At 42.1% G+C, this 18,562-nt stretch overlaps 1 long non-coding RNA gene across 1 annotated transcript; it reads left to right on the plus strand.

The window, feature by feature from the left end:
• Window positions 1-2,118: 2,118 nt before the first annotated feature.
• Window positions 2,119-18,493, plus strand: LOC118982021 (uncharacterized). Its single transcript, XR_005065454.1, has 3 exons — window positions 2,119-2,248; window positions 16,999-17,003; window positions 18,484-18,493. It is a non-coding gene; the product is annotated as an uncharacterized LOC118982021 (long non-coding RNA).
• Window positions 18,494-18,562: the final 69 nt, after the last annotated feature.

The raw sequence follows: 18,562 nt of genomic DNA on the forward strand, positions 1-18,562 counted from the left end.
TCAAGCGGTCTCAGGATATCAGTTTGCATGTTAAAGCATGTTATAAATTTCAAAAGAACTCACCCCCATAAATATTAGGGATTATTATATGGCATGCCAAGTTTATTTAGCATTTTTCATTTAGGGAGTGATATGGCCCAAACACTTCCTTTTTCTCTCCATCCAACGGGCTTTAAAACTAATTGCGAATCTTGGTCAGTGGAGAGATTTCATAGCTTCTCTGCCTCCTCTCTGTGGGCTGACTTCCTAGCTAATTCTCTCCCTCTGGGTAGCTGTAAAGGCGAGAACTACTGCCAGGACAGCTCTTATCAAAATATTTTAGCACGTCTGCATCTGGTTCTGGCCATAAAATAGACGTGAAGAAACACTTACGTAAAGCTTTCGGAGCTGTGAAGGAAAAAGAGAGCTCTTATTTTACTGGCTCCCATCCGTCTATCTCCAGGACGAGAAGGGGGGAAAAGTCACTAAAAGATTTAAACCAAAAAGGCATTCAGTGAAAGCAACTTCAAGATATGACATGAGTCACAGCAACTAAGGCAAACAAGAGGGGAAAAAGAAGTGAACGATGGTGAGTGAGTTATCTTTCCCCTGGGCTCCGTTTAGCTCTGTGTACCAAGTACACTAATGAGCCCAGCCAGTGGGAGAACTCAATGATCCATATGCTAACAGATCAGCTTTCCACGCAGTCCTTCCCACCCCTGCCCAACTGCTGTGCTGACAGCCCACATCTTTCCCAGCTGGTCTCCCCAGCCCCAAACCCCTTCCTACCATTTTTTTTCCTGTGGCCCAGTTCTTTCTGTCCCAGCCCTCCTCATGGTTAAATAGAAAGTGGGTGAGAAAGACGGCATCCGCCAGGTTCCAAGGACCAAGCTAGGATCTAGATGGGAAGAGAAGACAAAAGCCCGGCCCTGGAGGAGTATTGGGAAAGCTGTGCTGTGGAGCTCACTTGGGCAAGGTCCTGGGGTCACAGATGAGGGTGCGTCACTCTCTCTGAGGGCCACAGGAAAGAAAAAAGCTTTAACTTGGCATTTCTTACATCCTTTATATCCATTGTCTCATATGGACTCCATGCTATCCCTTAGGAGGGAGGCATTATTTTTACCACTCTATAGATTAGGAAACCAGGGCTCAACGTAATTGAATAAATGACTCAAGGTCACGAGTGACCGAATCTAACTGACTGCAGAGCCTCTGTTTTTTCCAGTAACCTTGGGCTGTTGGCATTGGACAGGAAGATAAGGCTGGCAAGAGTCAGAGGAAAGGAGAAAGGGTCATAGGTTGGAAATCCTATGGAGAAACAGAGAGGGAAGCAACAGTGTGCGGAAAAACTGCCCTTACTCTCCCCCAGATCTGGGGATTTTCTAGCTGGTTTTCAGATCGTTAGTAGTGAAACCTGCCGCGGTGAAAGAATTTATAGAACAGAAACCGCTAAATGTTGCAGATCAGCACTCCAACCTCCTAGGAAAAAAAAAAGCCAGGTCACCAGGGAGAGTGTGGATGGTCAGCGAAGCATTTACAAATAATACATTTCTTTGTGGTGGTTGTCGGGGGGTGGGAGTCCCAAGTCTCAGAGACGCGCACCCCATCCATTCCCATACCTCCGTTTCTCGTGGTAAAGGGGAGTTCTGCGCGTGTCAGCATTAACTGGTGTTTCTTTCCCTCTTTGTCACATGCTGTCACAGTCAGACTTCTTTGGATTTCGGATTGCTAGTGACAGACACCAAACTCAAACTCCCTGGAGCAAAAGGGGCATTTGTTTGATTAGGCACTCTAAGCAGGAAGTTGTAGGAAGGAGTTGGCCTCAGGGATCCCGAGAGTCAGAAAGTGCTGTCGGTTGCCAGCTCGGATCTCTCCTCCCTATTTGTTTTTCAACTTGTTTCGGGTGTTTGCCTATTCTTTCCAGTTGCACAGAAGGTTTCTGTGCAGAGGAGGTGGAAGTAGGCGAACCTACAGCGGGAAAGGGAGGAAACAGCCACAGATAGTGTCCAGCTGTATCTTTGCGGTGCCTCCAGAAGAGACGGCTTCTCCTTTTCGGTATCCAACTCTGTCCTAGGGAACAACTGTGACAGTTCTGGCTTTAGTCCTATGCCCCTGTCTGGGCCAATCGCTATAGCCAGAAGAATGGGATATTCTGCCTTCCTAAACCTAGGTGATGTGTATACCCCGAGGGTCAGGAAGAGCAAGGTTCTGTTGGGCTGACACATGTGGTTTGGAGTAGGACAAGTGGGTACCAGAAGAAATGGGAAAGGTAAATTAAGTGAACCAAACCAAAGGTACCCCCTGTATCTGCAAATCTTATTTTCAGAAGCATTAACATCCTGGATCTTTAGATTATTTAAATAAGGCACTTAAGCTACCTGGGACAAGGACACAGTCATTCGACTTCAGGATTATTTCCCTACCAAGTTGACTTTTCACTGCACTTAGAGTAAAATTTAAAATCCTTGTAAGGCTCTATGTGATCTGACCCCCTGCCTACATCCAATTCTCTAATTTCTTTCCCTATCACTCCCTAACTACCTAGTTTTCCCTTCATTCACTCCACTCTAGTCACACTGGCTTCCTTTCTGTGTCTAGAGGAGGTCAAGTTCATTCCCATCTTCTGGCTCTCCAATCACTGTGCTCTCTGCCAGAAATGCTTATTCCCTGGGTACTCCCATGACTGACTCCTTCTGGTAACTCACCTTGCACATCCCCTTTCAGAAGGCCCTCCCTTACTATGACAAACTAGCTTTTCTCCCAACTCTAAACAACTTCTGTCTCACCACTGGCGTGTTTCACTTGCATCTACCATCATTTCATATTTGCTTTCCCCTTGATGGTTTTTAACAATTGTCATTGTCCTGGCTGACCCTACAGTGGAGACATGGATTAATTTCTCTTCTTCTCCTTTGCAGAAAGAAATGCACTCAGGTATCAATGCCCCTCTGCACAGGGCATTTTAATTTGGAAGTTTAAAAAAAATTTTTAAGGACTTAACACAGTGCCATGCGTGTTGTTAAGTGCTCGATAATGTGCTGTAAATGAATGGGTGAATTTCTGAAAATCCTCTCCAGTCTTCTCAGCTAATTTTTAACCTCTGTCCACACAATGACACATCTCTCTTCCCCAACAGACACCGACATCCTCAGGGCAAAGGACGTTCACTGACATTCACCTTTTTATTCATTTATTATTTTTATTCCTATCCCCCTCTATCCCTGATCTTTGACAAACCATCAGCTTGTTTTCTATACGTGTAGGTCTGTTTCCTTTTTGTTTGTTTATTCATTTCTTTTGTATCTGTAGATTTGGAATATAAGTGAAATAATACAGTATTTGTCTTTCTCTATCTGATTTGTTTCACTTAGCATGATGCCCTTTAGGTCCATGCATGTGTCTGCATCTGGCAAGATTTTGTTCTTTTTACTGCTTAATAATATTGCAACATTAGTAATATGATATCGCGTCTTTTTTATCCATTCATCTCTTGATAGACATCTAGGTTGCCTCCATACCTTGGCTGTCACTAGTAATGCTGCGATAAACACAGGGTACATATATCTTTTTTGAAATAGTGCTTTTGTTTTGTTTGAATGAACAGCCAGAAGTGGACTTGCTGGATTGTAGAGCAGCTCTACTTTTAATTTTCTGAGGAATCTTCCTACTGTTTTTCACAGTGGCTGCACTAATTCACAATCCCATCAATAGTGTATGAAGTTTCCTTTCTCTCTGTATTCATTTCTTCTAGGTTGTTGAATTTGTTGGCATATATTTGTCACAGTATTCTTTAATGATTCCTTGTATTTCTGTGGTGTTTCATTGTATCTTCTCTTTTATTTATGGTTTTATTTGGGGGAGGGGCTTGCTCTTTTCTTTCTTGATGAATTTGGCTAATGTTTTAGCAATTTTGTTTGTCTTTTCAGAGAACATGCTCTTAGTCTTATTGATCTTTCCTATTGTTTTTTAAATTTGTATTTTGTTTTTCTTCTCTGATCTTACCTATTTTCTTCCTTCTGTTTACTTTGGGTATTTTTGTTCTTCTTTTTCTAGTTCCTTAAGGTGTAGAATTAGATGGTTTATTTGGGATTTTTCTTATTTCTTGAAGTAAGCCTGTAAAGCTACCAACTTTCCTTCCTAGAATTGCTTTTGCTGCATCTCACAATTTTTTTTAATTGATACACCCACTTTTTTAAAAAAGATTTTATTTATTTATCATTAGAGGGGAAGGGAAGGAGAGAGGGAGAGAAATATCAATGTATGGTTGCCTCTCGTGTGTCCCCTGCTGGGAACTGGCCTGCAACCCAGTCATGTGCCCTGGCTGGGAATCAAACAGCGATCCTTTGGTTCTCAGGCCCACGCTTAATCCACTAAGCTACACCAGCCAGGGCTGCATCCCACAAATTGTGAAAAGTTGTATTTTTATATTTATTTGTTGTAAGATAGTTTTTGATTCCTTGTTTATTTTCCTCTTTGATCCATTGGTTCTTTAGTAATGGTTGTTTAGTTTCCATGTATTTGGGTTTTTTCTTTTTTTCCAGTTTTCTTCCTGTAGATTTCAGGTTTTATGCCACTGTGGTTGAGAAAGAGGCTGTGTGTGATTTCAGTCTTCTTGACTTTACTGAGGCTTGTTTTGTGGGCTAATATGTGGTCTATCCTGAAGAATGTTCCATATGCACTTGAAAAAAATGTGCATTTTGCAGTTTGGGGATGAAATATTCTATAAATGTCTATTAAGTAGATCTGATCTAATGTGACATTTAAGGCCTTTATTTCCTTATTAATCTTTTGCTGGATGATCTACCCATTCATATGAGTGGGACATTAAACTCCCCTACTGCTACTGTATTACTGTGGATTTCTCCCCTCGTTGGGTGTATAGATATTCACAATTGTTATATCCTCGTCGTAAACTGAACCCTTTGTAATTATGTAATGTCCTTCTTTGTCTTTTTTTTACATATTTTCATTTTAAAGTCTGTTTTGTCTGATGTGAGAATTGCTTCCCCACCTTTTTTGTTTCTATCTGCATGGCATATCTTTTTTCTTCCATCCACTTTCAATCTGTATGTGTCTTCCAATTTGAAGTGAGTCTCCCATAAGCAGTGTATGGATGGATCATGTTTTTAGGTCTATTCTGCCACTCTGTGCCTTTCGATTGGAACATTTAGTCCATTTACATGGAAAGAAATTATGGAAAAGTTTGTACTTATTGCCATTTTTGTTCATTGATTCTTGGTGGTTTTTATAGTTCTCTGTTCATTTCTTCTTGCCTTGATCTCTTTGCTTGTGGTTTGCTCTTTTTATTTAGTGTTTTGTTTAAGTTCCTTTCTCTTTGTTTTTTGTATCTTTTGTAGGGTTTTGGTTTGTGACTACTGTGAGGTTTATAGATCTCATTCTACATCTATAGCAGTCTATTTTAAGCTAATTGGCCTTTAAGGTTAAATATATTCTATAGGGACTATATTTTTACTCTCCCCTCAATGCTTTATGTTATTGATGTCATATTTTAGATCTTTTTGTGTTGTACTTCTCCTAACTACTTATTGTAGTTCGAGTTGAGTTTGATACTCTTTTCCTTTGGCTCTCATAGTAGCTCTTTAAGTGTCTGGTTAGCTGTATTTATTAGATATTTGCCTTTACCTATGAGAGTTTTTCCTTCCCATATTTTCTTACTTCTGGTGATGGGATTTCCTTTTCTGCTTAAAAAAAAAAAGACATGAATAATTCTTATAAAACTAGCTTAATAGTGATGAATTCCTTTAGTTTTTGTTTGTCCAGGAAGCTTTTTCTCCTGCAATTCTGAATAGTAAACTTGCTGGATAAATTATTCTAGGTTGTAGATACCTTCCTTTCAGCTCTTTAAAGTTGTCCTGAGACTCCCTCTGGCCCATAAAGTTGCTGATAAGAAATCAGCTGATAGGCTTATGGGATTTTTTTGTATGCAGTTCATTGTTTTCTTCTTGCTTTCTTCAAAATGGTCTCTTTGACTTTTGCCCCTTTGATTACAGTATCTCTTGGTGTGGCTCTCTTTGGGTTCATCTTGTCTGAACCTCTCTGTGCTTCCTGGACCAAGACGTCTGTTTCCTTTCCCAGGTTAGGAAAGTTTTCAGCCATTATTGCTTTAAATGAAGTTTCTGTCCCTTTCTCTCTTTCTTCTCCTTCTGGGATCTCTATAATGTGAATGTTTGAGTACTTGCTGTTATTCCACAAGTACCTTAAGCTGTCCTCGTTTTTTAAAATTCTTTTTTTCCTTTTGCTGTTCTGATTGGTTCATTTCTACTAGTCTGTCTTCAGGTCATTGATTCATTCTTTTGTCTTAGCTAATCTGCTGTTGATTCCTTCTAATGTGTTTCCACTTCAGTTGGTGTATTTTTTAGGTCTGCTTGGTTCTTTATTATACTTTCTCTTTGTTAAAGTTGTCCTTAAGTTCTTTTATTACTCTCGCAAGTTTGGTGAGCATTCTTATGACCATTCTTTGAATTCTTTATAAGGCAAATTATTTATCTCTATTTCCTTAGGGGTTTTTTTTCTGAGGATTTTTTTTTGTTCTTTCATTTGAGAGATATTTTTCTGTCTTTTTATTTTGTTTGACTTTCTATGTTTGTTTACATGAACTAGGCAAAAATAGCTCTCTCTCCTAGTCTTGGAAAAGCAGGCTTATGTAGAAGAATCTCTGTACAGCCTGTGTACTGGGTGGTTTTGACCAGCCATTAGCAGTTGAACAGTTGCCTAAGATACCCAGTGCATTGGCCTCCCCACTTGGAATTGCTCCAGGTAGGGAGGCCAGGTGTGTGTCCTGCTGAACCTGTTTGCTCTCCTTGTTTAGAGCCAGGCTCAGGTGATGTATCTGGGAAGGTACTGGAAAGACCTTACAGGTAAGCTGGAGTGTATGGCCTGAGCTCCCACCCACCACATGGAGGTGGAGGGGGATGTAAATAGTCTTACTCACTGGCCTTGCAGACCCCCAAGAAATCCCATGGCCCCCTGAGAGCTCCTATGGCTCCTGGATTTCTCTATACAGTCTTTCTCTTGTTTGTTATATAAAAAGGGATCTTTCATGGAAGCAACCTCTGAGTTGGCTTTACGTGCCAGGTAGTTGTGGGAAGCTAGTTGGAGCCAGGCAGGTGCCTGTGGCACCTGGGGCACTGGCTTGGCTGGAGTGACTCTGGCAGGGCAGTCAGGTGCAGGTGGTAACAGCCTGTTGTTCCTGCTCCCTTTGTTCAGAGACAAAAGGTTCAGGCAATGTGGCTGTGAATGCACTGCTGTGATCTTGCACGTAGGCCAAAGCACCGAAATAGAGCTCCCACTGCCCTATTGAAATGGAGGGGGATGTAAACAATGGCAATCGCTGGCTTCTCTAGCCCAGAGTATTCCCACAGCTCCCAGAGGGCTCCCTGGCTTCCCAGCCTCCTCTACTTAGTCTCTTTTTCTTGTTTGTTATTCAGAAACCACTCATCCAGCCCTCAGTAGTCTGGCAGGAGCAACTGCTCTCTGTATGTGTGTATGTTTGAGTTTTCTCAAAGAGAGAACAGGTTCAGCATCCTCCTCTGCACCGCCATCTCGGACCTCCCAATGATTTGTTTTCTTGTTAGTTGGCTGTATCTTTCTTCTAGAGTATAAGCGTGATCAGAGCTGGGACCGTGTCTCTCACTCACTGCTATGTTCCCCTGCCCTGGCACGGTGCTCGTAATAAATAGTGCTAAATAAGTACCCGTGGAACGAGAAAATGCACACAATTAAATTTATTGTTCTCCTCTAATCAGCAGAATAAACTTGGGGCAAAAGAGGAGGTTCAGGCTTTGTGTGATGTTTAACTTAATTTCATTGGTGCAATCCATCTGTCTTCTATCCTCATTTCTGCTCCACTTAAACTGCTCAGAAGTAAATGATGTCCACTTTCTGGCCAAATCGAATAATGTCTCCTTGATTCGCTTTATCTTGACCTTCCTGCTGCCTTTGGCTCTATCACCCAACTACTCACTTGATTTTTCTCTTTCTAATTTCAAGTTCCTCAATTCTGTTACCTTTCTTCCCCTTCCTACCTCTTCTTCTCTTCCTCATCTCTTCTTTGCCAGCTCTTCTTTTCCCATTAATCCCGATGTCCATCAAATCTCAGTGTGTTTTGTTTGCATATTGATGATCGTGTGACCATAGCCAGAAAGAAACTTCTAGAAGCCATAAGATTTATGGAAACCAAAGCTAATTAACCAACCAAGAGTAGAAGTCAGAATTCACTAGCATTATTGGCATAGCCTATAAAGATTCTTTTCCAGGAACTTTAGCATCTAACTAATTTATATACTGACTAGAATAGAGGTTGGAGTATTTCTAAGGAAGTATCAATCTATTCACAAAATCTGATATCAGACATATTAACTTAACACAAAGAAAAAGTCAGAGACATGGGCAAGTACTTGTGTCTAAAGTTCTTTATCAGGGTTTTATTCACAGTAAGAAAGCACTTGTGAGAAAGCCAGTGTTCAATAAAAGGAGAAAAAATAAATATACTTTTAAAAATCATTATTGTTACCTTGGCCAGTGTGGGTCAGTTGGTTGGAATGTTGTCCTGTAAACCAAAAGGTTACAGGTTCAATTCCCAGTCTGGGCACATACCTAGGCTGTGGGTTTGGTCCCCAGTCAGGGTGCATAGAGAGATTGATGTTTCTCTCTCACATTGATGTTTCTCGCATCCTCTCTCTCCCTCTCTTCCCATTTTTCTAAAATCAATAAACATGTCCTTGCTGAGGATAAAAAAATAAAAATAAAAATAAAAATCATTATTCTTTAACATAATTCTGCTATATTATTGAGTGAATAATGAAGGACAAACAAATATATATATATATAATATATATTATATACACAAAGAGAGAGAACAACCAAAGGTAGTTTTATTTATGAATAATTGTCAATTATGTTATCAGATGTTTTCATACTTTGAAAATATTTTCTAAACCATCTACAATGAGTATGATTTTATGATACCATTAATTTTAAAAAGAACACATGACTTTGCTTTACTATGAGTACCTTACACACATTTTTGCATATATGATGTATTTTACAATGTCATTTTTTGAAAACATGACTTTGGATTATTTGCAAAGACAGCCTTTCTGTAGCTTTTAAAAAGATAAAGTGCACACAAAGTTCTGCATAAAGGAGGTCAGGGGGTTGTCGGTCCCGATCCAGAGAGAGTAGAATAACTAAACCTGCACTACAGTGTGTCACACGCCCAGTGTGTAGAAGGCGGTGGCAGGGTGAATCAGCCTTTTCAGTTTCTGCCAGTAAAGTCTGGCCTTGTTTAATTAAAGAAGGACACTGTTTGTCAATAGTGGTTTCCTGAGTTTTACAGGCAAGCCTCCCAATGGAAAAACAACTGAAATCGGACATGATGGGTTGAATGCTTAGTAGATAAGAAGGGCCAGTGTGTCAAAAATGGGATGCCGATTCATAAGTTGAAATACATAATTTAATTTATTAGCAGTAATCAGTAAATCTTTATATACACTAATGGAATAAAATACAAATTACATAGCCAGCACAATTCAGAGCATACCAGCTATGACGATAATGTAAAACAATAAAGAACAACAGCTAACTGACCATTCCCAGTTTTATTAATTGGAGAACTATATGGCAATCACTTAAATTAGAAAGAACTGTATTTTGTGGATGACACATTGAACCAGACCAGATATCTTTTGAGGTAACATATATTTTCATCCTGTTACTATATTATTATTATTGAGATTTTAATGTTAAAAGCCCAAACAGCACGCAACCCTTCGGGGCCTTCATTTCCTCATCTGTACAATACGGGTGTTGGAATGCTGGTTCCAATACTCTTTCTATGGCGGTGGAGTTGCAGGGTTTCACAAACGTTTTACCCCGTGTCGTGAAAGTGGATATTGATGCAAGAGTGCAATTACCATCCGTCTCCTCAGAGTTCAAGGTGTCTTAATCAAACAGCCTTAATCATCATGTCAAGTTTTATAGCATGCAAATATTATACATTTGATCTTATAAAATAAATTCACTCTGATGTTTTGCTCATTGGGTAGAGCTCCATTTAAGATTTTCTTGGGATGGGGGTGGACACAATTTTACTGCTAAAACAATGACAACAATAAAGAGTTTGAGGACTGATGAGCTGAAGGCGGTTCGAGGTTGTGCTCAGCCTCCGACTCTGAGATGGCGTACCAGCGGCGTTCCCAAGCCTCTCAGTCGTGGAACGATCAGACCCAGGCCTTGCCCTAACCTAGCTCATCACCTTGAACTACTACCCTCCAAGGACCAAGATCCATTCCCCACACTACTTTCCACTCTAGAAAAATCACTTGAAGGATCTAATGGTCCCTTTGCACTTTTCAGACTGTCACACAAGGGAAGAAGTTCATGCTATATTAATAAATTTTAAAAAACAGGCTACAAAGAAGTATGCATGCTTCCTCCCACTATATATATATATATATATATATATATATATATATATATATATATATATATATATATCTGGGTCTAGATAGAGTAATGCTAGATAGATATAGATAATATTACTTTTATAGATCTTACTATGTACCATTACTATTTGATGGAATTTGTGTGTATTAACTTACATTTGCCCCTAATCACTCTATGAGGTAGATGTTATTATTTATCTTCCTTTTACAGATGAGGAAGTGGGTGCACAATAATTAATTTCATAACTTATCTGAGGTTATACAAATGTACAAAAAGAAATTTCTGGCAGTATTTGCTTCAAAAGTTTTTGTTCTAAAAGACTATGGGGTGATGTTTGTTCTTTTGCCTGTGTGTAATTTCTAAAAAAGAGATTTTTTTTTTAACTTAGGTAACACAATGAAAGGAGAGGCTGGTCAGAGTCTCCACGCTCATTTTTCCTGAGAAGGGTCTGATTTGGAGTCGGAGAGGCCTCCAGGACCAGAGACCCTGCTCCGTTTCGGAACGGGGCAGTGATCTACTGGGATTCAGAGACGATTTGGTTATATGACGTGAGACAGGACCATTTCAGCTGGAGGGAAGAAATGGTTACAATAAAATGTCCTTGGGAAGAACCCTTGCCCTTACAGAGTGCCTCCCTTTTGCTAAGGGTTAATCTTCAACCTGTCCTACCAGGTCATTTGTGCCCTGCCCCAGATAAGCCAGCATTGTAGAAATCGTTCACTTGGCTCCACCGGAATCAAAGATCTGGCACCAGATTGTGCCGGTATTTATTGGACTGGTTGATGTCAATTTGTGTTACTTCTCTGCTTCAAGTCTCTCTGTTTAATTATCCCAGTGAGGCTGTAAACTCCTGGATGGCACTGACACTCTGGGAAGTGCTTTCTTACATCTCCCAGCATGCACTGGGCACAGAGAGTGTGTGAGGACTGGTAGCCGAATAGAATGGAATCAGGTTTGCATGTAATGGTAAATTTCGGCAATGAGGATTATGTATTTTCTGTTTTTGACCAACGTGCAGCACATGGGTAATTAAATCCATCATGTCAAGGTAGCGTCCCATTGAAAAAAGATCGCTTCGATAATATGTTCTGAAAAAACGACATCCAAGGGCCCAGTTGGACTGCCTGGGTTATGCTCGGTCATACTGCAGTGAGAACCCACAGCACAAAGCTGGACCCCACTGATGTATGCTCAATAAACCAAGAACAGAGCAGTCTTCTCCTTCTGTTCCCGCCCCTTTCTTCCTCTTTCCTTCTGCTTTCTGAACAGTTCAGCCCTAGAGCCATTATACGGGTCAGAGCAAGGTGCACCTCTCCTCAGAGAGGCAGGCTACAATGCGGCAACAGAGCCCAAGCAGGATGAGCGTGGCCACGGCTCTCTTCAGGGACAGGGGCCGTGGCATTGCTAGGAAACAGGCTGCACACAGGGGACTCGGTTGAATAAATAAATGTATTAAAAATAATGAGATCCCAATTTCTCACTGTTGTACAAGAGAGTTAGAAATAAGGCAAGGAGGGGAATGAGAATGAACACTGTGGTGTTAAATTGATATTGGCGGTCCCAGTGTAAGCTTACAGGTATGTGTGTGTGTGTGTATATATATATGAATTTAGCCTGGCTCTAAACAAGGAGAGCAAACAGGTTCAGCAGGACACACACCTGGCCTCCCTACCTGGAGCAATTCCAAGTGGGGAGGCCAGTGCACTGGGTATCTTAGGCAACTGTTCAACTGCTAATGGCTGGTCAAAACCACCCAGCACACAGGCTGTACAGAGATTCTTCTACATAAGCCTGCTTTTCCAAGACTAGGAGAGAGAGCTATTTTTGCCTAGTTCATGTAAATATGTTTATGTATATCTCTGTCTACGTAGATGTCTACATATATGCATGGGTGTGTACTTACATACATGTGTATGCTTTCCCTAAATATTTCTCTGACTTTTTAATATTTTCAATTCCACATTTACCTCATCTGGCCTGTGCTTTCGTGTTCAGTATGAGAAGAGACACCACGTATTTTTTTGACTAAATCGCTAGCCAATTACCCCAACACTGTTTATCAAATAATTTCTCTCTCCCCATTGATCTGAGATGCTTCCATTTCCATATATTATGTTGACTGCAAACACCTTAGAAAAGCAACCTTGATTGTCTGATTGTCTCATTAATGACGGGGAGATGCTGACTATCTTTGCTGCTTCTCCTCTGACATCTTGCTGGGCATCCGCAGCCTGTTTCCAACTGTTTCCCTAAAGCATCCTTAAGCTCACCTCTTCCTACACCGACCTGCCCCTGTGTGTCCCCATGTACTCCCAACCTCAGGGAACATCAGCACCAGCCCGGCAGCCCAGCAGCAGGTTCCACTGCGCCTGCCCTTGCACTTCACTCTCCCTGGGAAGTCCCTCCCTCCTCTTCCGTTCAGGCTGCCGTGGCTTTTCCCCTGCACGGTTGCACCAGCTTTTTAATGCTCTCTCCTTCTCATTCATCCTTCATACTGATCTCTGAATAATGCATGTAACTAATAAATAAATAATACATGATATCAATAATAATCTGAGCCTGGCCCTTTGACTATGATTCAGAAACTCTCCAGTTTGTACCCTGTCTTGAACAGCACAGCAGAACACTCAAGGTCACTGTCATTGACCTTGCAGCTGCTGTTTTTATACCTTTCCTCTCCCTCCTACTCAGCTCCAGACCTGGAATATGCCAGATGCTCCCCAATTTTGTTCTTTTTTTTGTCCAGCCTGGAAAATCTATTCTTTATTTTAAGAACATCTATTCTTTTGAGGTCCAGCTTTAACACAGCCCCCTTCCATGAAATGTTTCCCTAATCCTCCAGTTAGAATGTATGTATTGCTTCCCACTTGTCCCTAAAGTTCCTTGTGTCTTATACGACACCACGGGTGGCAAACACAAGGCCTGTGGGCCGAATCCGGCCCTCTACCCTGTTTTATCCAGCCCGGCACCTCGTTTCTACCCGGCGGCAGCACCAAGCTCCTTGCCCCTAGTTAAGGAGTAGTTACATTTCTACAGTCCTAAAGTTACATTTGGCTCTTTGTAATTGGCAACTGTGAGGCTGATGTGGCCCCCAGTGAAAATGAATTCCACACCCCTGTTCTACACATTTCGTGGTGCCTTGTGTGTACGTGTATACACCTGAGCTTTCAGGTCTGGATTCTGACCCCTGAAGGCAGGACCATGTCTTGGTTACGGCTGACCTCTGCTTGTGGCTAACAGTTTTAGCCCACTCACTTCAGCAGCTCACTAAGTGGTTTCCTTCCTTCCTTGCTTCCTCCCTCCCTCCCTCCCTCCCTTCCCTCCCTCCCTCTTTTCCTTCCTTCCTTTATTCCTTCCTTCCTACCTTATCTACTGAATGGCAACTACGCTAGGCACTATTCTAACACTGGGGACATTGTGATGAGCAAGACAAGTTTCTTGTGTTCCTTGAGGAGTCTTATTTCATCTCACTAAGACTCTCTGACATAGAGGCTGTTCCCCTCTCCCTTTCAGTTATCCCTCAAGAAGGGCCATGTGTTGGATAAGTGGTGGCCCTGGAATTCAGATTCGTGTGATACCAGCAACACTGTGCCTTGAAGAAATATTTGTGAAACTGAAAAGGAGAGAGAAAAACAATTACATGTCACTATTGAAGAAGCCACGCCCACTTTGCTATCTCTGCGTGCTCAGGAACCAATTAGAGAAACCGAGTCTCACACCCAAGTTGGACCTTTACTCTGTGGGCCCACATTGCTTTATTACAGAATATCGAACAGAAAGAACCTTGCATTTATTAAGGCAGACATATCTACATAGTTTACTTTTTCATATCTTCACAAGAACACTGAAAGGAAAAACTACAATAAAAGTAATAATAAAATATGCAAAGAAAAAAGAACACTGGGAGGTATATACTGTTGACTCCGTCTCTGTAGGTAGAGAAACAGACTCGGAAGAGGGTTCGTTCAAACACTGTCCACAATCACACAATTATCCCATTATATTCTAAATAGAACTTTGATCAGCACATATATAGAACTTACATTAAATTATATTTAAAATGTACATGGGGAAGTTGCTATTAAAAGGACTCCTATAAAAGGTAGATTATTTAATAAATGGTAATTGGATTCACTGATTTGCTATTTTGGATGAAAAAGACAAGTAAACTGGATTCAGATATCACTTCTTATGCCAAAGTAATTCCAGGTGCATGAAGATTTTCATACAAAACATGACATCACAAACATCCTTGAAGAACCCATGGATGTATATATTTATAATCTTAGAATGGCAAGACTTTGAAAAATATTTTTACCAAATGGGACTGAGCCCAGAGCAGATCTGCCTTGGACTGGCCTGTAGTGTGTGGGTTCTATTTTTTTTTTTTAAGATTTTATTTAGTTTTAGAGAGAGTGAAAGGGAAGGAGAAAGAGAGGAAGAGAAACTTTGATATGTGAGAGAAACATCGCTTGGTTGCCTTTCACTTGGGGACCTGTTCTACCACCCAGGCACATGCCCTAACTTAGAATTGAACCAGCAACCTTTTGGTTCACAGGCCAGCACTCAATCCATGGAGCCACACCAGCCAGGACAGTGCGTGGGGTCCTGATTTTGTTCAGGAACGATTTCACAACACGAGTCCAGGGTATTTTAAGAACATGTTCATTAAATCTGGGGCCAGTGAAACAAAGGAAGGGTTTAAGGTATAAGAAGCACCAGGAGAGAGCCTAGGTGGGGCTGCTTTGGCTCACTGAGAAACAAACGTCACAGTGACAGAAGTGAGCCAAGGCAGGGCTGCTTGGCTCACTGGGAAGTCAGAGAGAAAGGGTGTCTTGGAGCCCTGGCTAGTGCGGCTCAGTCCGCTAGAGTGTTGTTCTGCAGGTGGGAGCGTCATGGGATTGATTCCTGGTCAAGGAACCTTCCTGGGTTGCAGATTCGGCTCTGGTGGGGGCATGTGCCAGAGACAACCTGTCAATGTTTCTGTCTCACATCTATGTTTCTCTCCCTCTCTCTCTCTCCCTCCCTCCCCCTTTCTCCAAAATCAATGAGCCTGTTCTTGGTGAGGAAAAAAATAAAAAAATAAAAAGGGGGCCTTGGAGACAGAGTCAAGGAGGATGAGCTGCCGCTGCCCTCTGGTCCCGTGGTTGCCAGCCTTGTAGGGACACTTGGAGTTCAGGAGGAAGAGAGCTGAGATACAAGGTGAGAGCTCACCATGGGTCCTTTGCCTTGAGGCTTTTTATCTTTCTCTGGCTGCTGAGGATCCTAGGGGCAGTCTCAGGGCAGAGCCTTAACAGAATATTCATTAGCTTCCCAGGTGTGTCCTTTGATATGCTGACTCGTGGAACTGTGTGTATAGAGGGGTCAGGGTTCTTTTCTGGTTGGTTTTATTTTTAAAGAACATTCCTGAAGAGGGCCCAGGACCTAGGCTGGTCGCTCCCACAGTATCCTGGAATGTGTAAACCGTTTGCCCCGCAGTGTCCTCGGTTAGTGAAAAGAAAGCCCTGCGATTCATTCGCTGGCTATAAATTGCTTGAACTGTATGGCGGTGTGTAATTATTTTCTTTCAGCCTCCCTTATTCCGCTGGTCGAGGAATTTCCCTAGCTTCTTCCTATCTTGCTTCAATATAACACAAAATCCAAAAGTCATGAAGGAAAAGATTGATAAAGTTGATCACATAAAATTTAGTTTTATATGGCAAACTTCAATCTCTTAAAAAATAAAAGATAGTCCTGACTGGTGTGGCTCAAGTGGACTGAGCACAGGCCAGTGAACTGAAAGGTCGCTGGTTCGATTCCCAGTCAGGGCACACACCTGGGTTAAGGGCCAGGTCCCCAGTTTGGGGTGTGAGAGAGGCAAGTTTGGGGTGTGATCATTCTCTCTCACATTGATGTTTCTCTCTCTCTTTTTCTTCCTCTCTTCCCCCTCTCTAAAAAATAAAAAATAAAGTCTAAGAAGATAAAATGTAGACCTCACCGAATGATTGCCCTGGGGTTTGGAGTTAAATCCCTGTGTGTAACGTAGGACTGCGTGGCCTGCACGCAGATTTTGCTTGACAACTCTGTGTTAGCAGACAGCCAATCAAAAGCAGGATTAGGGTCTGTAATCTATATCCTGGACTATTTGTTTTCTCCAAGTCTCAAATTACAAGTGCAGTTGGTGCTTGAACAACATAGGTCTGAACTGCACAGGTCAATTGAAAAAGTCTGAATTACACTCAACTATAATTCACGAATCAGTAGCTGGGGACCTTAATGTAGAAAAATATATGATGTGCTCTTTGAAGTTTCAGAATGAAAGGAATCAATGTGAAATGGACACACGTGGTCTGTTTGGCAGTCAGGGCTGATTTGATGGATCCGAGTGACCGAACCCCCAGAATCCCTGTCACTCCCTGAAGCTGGGTCTCAGTTGTAGAAGAAGAAAGAAAAGCAAACATGAAAAGATCCTGACCCTTGTGGCTCAGTTGGTTGGGTGTCCTTCTGCAAAGCAAAAGGTCACCGGTTCAATTCCCAGTCAGGACACGTGCCTGGGTTCCAGTTCACCCCCAGTCCAGGTGCATGCAACCCCGGGTCCGGTCCAGATGTGTACGATCCCGGTCCCAGCACGGATGCCTGGTCTGGGTACAGACAAATGCAACCAATCAATGTTTCTCTCACACTGATGTTTCTCTCTCTCCCTCCTCTCTCTCACTCTCTGAAACAAACAAACAAACAAACAAACAAATGAAAATGTCCTCAGGTGAGGATAAAAAAAAGAGAGAGAGAAAATAAATTTAGTTAAAGGGAAGCCGTGACTGAGTTTATGTGACTTCCCTTAGAAAAATTATGGAATGTACTAGTTTAGAAAACATTAGGAGCCGGATTTGTGTTACATTTAAATTTGCTAAGTGTGTATATCTTCCATGAAGCTATTTGTTAGATATGACAAACCTGAGCTCATTGGGGATGAATAATAGACTTTTTTTTTTCTGTGTAGCTGTGTTTTTATTTTCCACAGTTGTTTCAGTTATTTTCCAGTGACTTTGAAAAGTGCCAAAGCTCTACAATAGGAAGATAGGCATTGAGGTAGGTGACTGACCCTCCCAGACTAATCATTCTGCTTTGTAATGGAACCTCAGTGTTTGGGGGGTGGTATTTGTACGACAATTGAAGGAGCAGCACAAGGAAAGAGCTATAGAACTTCGGGGCCCAGACAGCTTGTTGTGACCCTGGAAAGGTAGTTGAGGAAATCTCCTTCCTGGTTCAGAAAAGATTACTGAGCTGTCACGGAGCCTCACAGAGCCTGGAGAATGAGACAGGAGACAAGGAGGGGACATTGAGATCAAGGTGGGGAGAGAGAGTCCCAAGGTGGGCAGTTCCGGAGAGCCAGCTTCATTAGCAAGCTGGAGAGCTTGTGCGCAAACATTCACAGACATTCGTGGCATCAGTTAAAGAGAGAAACCCAGGGAAGACTGGACGCCATGGCGTGTCAGTTAGGAGGGAAGGAGGGGGCGAGGGCAGAGGGTGCGCTCGGAGACACTGCAATCTGGGTATAAATGTCCATGAGGCCTCACGGGCTAGTGAAGTCTGAATAGTGTTACATTTTAGGGTTCCTTCCAGGATTTTTGTGAATCCTGGTCACATAGACATACTCGTATGTAGCACGGACTACTATTCTGAGAGTTAGAGTCGATGGAATTTGGAAATGGCAGTGACATTGTAGGAGGCCTAAAACATTTACAAATGGGTGTGGATCCTGGTTGGTTGGTGAGTGCCAGTGAACAGTGAAGAACCTGGAGGTGGAAACACCCGATAGGCTTCTTTAAAGGCCTGGAAAAGGATAACATGCTTGGCAAGTTTTTCTGAAAGGAAGACAAAGCGAATGTCGCCTTGCAGAAACTTAATTACTTTGCATCCCCTGGTGAAATAAATGTCGGGAAAGGAGTTTTTCATCCCTGCCCCACCCCTTCAAACACTGAACCTCTGTAGAGACTGAAGCCTCGTCCCATATTAAGACAGGCAATGAACACCCACAAGACATCGCCCCTGGGTCAGTGACCAGTGGGTTCACACCTCTGCAAGCAGCTCACTGCGTGCACGCGAGCTCACATTCTGGGACAGAGCAGTGGAAACC

The sequence above is a fragment of the Sturnira hondurensis genome, unplaced genomic scaffold (assembly GCF_014824575.4).
Source record: "Sturnira hondurensis isolate 20B ecotype Veracruz unplaced genomic scaffold, ASM1482457v3 Scaffold0024822, whole genome shotgun sequence".
NCBI lineage: Eukaryota > Metazoa > Chordata > Mammalia > Chiroptera > Phyllostomidae > Sturnira > Sturnira hondurensis.